We start from the raw sequence: 2,584 nt of genomic DNA, 5'->3' as shown, positions 1-2,584 counted from the left end.
GGGAAAAATTGAAGGAAAAAGAGATAATATTTGTGTGGTGTAGTTACACAGGGTATTATAGTCTTTTTCTCAAGAATCATTAGAATGGGCACAAGGATAAGATTTTAATTGGAATGGGCTTTAATTTTCAAATATTTGGGCATTAGGGCATTTTCCCTTTAATTAACTGGTAAAAACATAAGTAACTAAAGTAAGTAAAATCACATATATACAGGGGTTTTATGTTTGGAAAGAATAAGAAGTTGAAGATCAAAGGTCATTGAACAAAGGCTTAAGTAATATATATGATCGAGTGTGTCTATTATTTGCTTTTGTTCGTGACTCGTGACATTTGTCTTGTAATCTCTTCACATAAAAACGCAAAATTATCAACCACCGATAAACCCAGCTAGCTCTAATCTAGGAAACTCCTTTAACACCATATAAATGCAATCACATTAGAATTCACAAAAGCATTAACCATCGACACCCATTGCCGCAAAACTATCAGATGATCTGACTCCGGCCAAACGGCCTCCGACATTGTAGAGAACTAAACATGCATACATTAATTCCCGACATGTACTTCATCCACCTAACTCCATTTTTATTGATAATTCATGTGATACCATGTGATGTTCACGCAGGATATTAATGCATTATGTTCGCGTATGGCGTTGCGTCACATTAACGTATACATAATATATATACATGCTTCAATATAATCCCTTATCATATGATAACTCGATCTTAATCAACTTAACCGACTTCCCCATAGGACACGGCAATCGGGATCCATAATCTATACTAGTGTACGTATTAAGAGAATACAAAACATGGTAATATTCACGTAGTCTGACCAAATTAATCATGGCCGCTCTATTTTAAATTTATATCAAATGAGAAGAATAGAAAACAAAACTTTTTGATAATTCTCACTATCTTTAAATTTACATCCAAAGGGCGGTGGAGCATTACTTGTTTTTTTTGTCAGTTGAACAATTTTTTTTTCTACGAATTTGAACAACGTCCTTGAATCTATTTTTTTTGCAATGAGTGATCATGTCCAAAACAAAACGAAGGTGGGTAAGGTGAGATTTGCTTGTTGTATATACTTCATAAGATATGAATATAGATAAATATAAAGTTTAATTTTAGCTAGTAACTGTACCACCTGTGATGTGTGTTTGGCTTTATGTTTGATATATAGGTAGGGTTCCATATTTATATACATCTGAGTATGAACACAGAACGCATAGATTATGTGGGAACTATTCGAGATCATGTGTATGGAAGAATACAAAAAAAGAAATGTGGAGTAGTACATTGTCATAAGATAGATTGATTAGGTGATTCATATGTATTACATGATTTTCTTTTTGTCCAATTTGCAATAGTCTACTGAAGAATATCATCACGACCCATTCTTCCTGATCTTTTAGTTTTTGATTGGAAGAATCCCACTTCCTAATGATTGAAAGGTGGAATCTAAAACGTGGAATCGATCGAGCTAGCCGGTGGAGATGGTCTCTGAATATTTCGATATTGAATTATTGATCAGATTTATTTGACTGCATTTGCATCTGCTTAATTTGTTTTCGTTAAATCATAGAAGCATCTGCATGTGGTTCGCTATCAGTTAAAAATCTGGCATGGGATTCTTTATTCAGGTCGATCAATATTATGATTATTACCTGCGTGAAATTATATATGCATGTCTTTCTCATTGACGAGTCAGTAAGTTTGGTTCCATGTAAACGAAGAGACAGGGGAAAAGATGGATGCATCATCATCATTCCAGCTCGGTCATCCTCTGTAATGGGATAAAAGAAAGTAAGAAACCCGAGCTAGCCGTTAGAATCTGAGAGTCAGTATCATCCTCATCACCCTGCTTTGTCTGTATCATCGAATTACAAACATATAAGAATAGAAATAGAAATAGAAATGAAATAGGTGGATTTGATGTTTGTAAAAGTCGTTCACGGCGCCGAAATCGCCGGAGACCGATCCCTCTCCATCTAGAAGTTACGGTAAAAATGTGTAATATACTAACCTTGATTAGCTTAGTAGTAATCTATACTAATTAAGCACGTGTATTATTTCTTATCTTTCACATGTTGGCATGTCAACCTCAGGAAAGAAACACATCCATAGACAACATTAGACTCCACAAAGTAGTGGTCGATCACTTAGTTTGCACATCTTGTGGGTAAGATTCAACTCGTTTAAATATAATTTTTAGATCTTTGTAATGTTTGTGGCTAAGAGTCTACTCATTTATGACAGTTTACAGATACCGATTTTAAATCAAGGTAAGTACGTACGTGATATATCATTAGGTCTAGTATTATGAGTTGGATTTACACCATAGATGGTAACGGAAGTAAACAATTAACATAGATGAAAACGACAAGAAGAAATCTACACCGAAGTTTAGATTGTATCAATCCAGAACTACTTGTGAACTTTGTCCTAAAACTAAACAAAACCTAGTGTTGTCCTAGGGTTTTTGGTCGCTGGGTCCTGTACTTTGTCCTTAATCAGGAATGGCCCTAAACTAAAAAAATTATTAAATTTCACGTTTCTATTTCACGTCCAAATCACT

The sequence above is a fragment of the Fragaria vesca genome, linkage group LG7, assembly GCF_000184155.1.
Source record: "Fragaria vesca subsp. vesca linkage group LG7, FraVesHawaii_1.0, whole genome shotgun sequence".
Classification (NCBI taxonomy): domain Eukaryota; kingdom Viridiplantae; phylum Streptophyta; class Magnoliopsida; order Rosales; family Rosaceae; genus Fragaria; species Fragaria vesca.
This window is presented reverse-complemented; position numbering follows the sequence as displayed.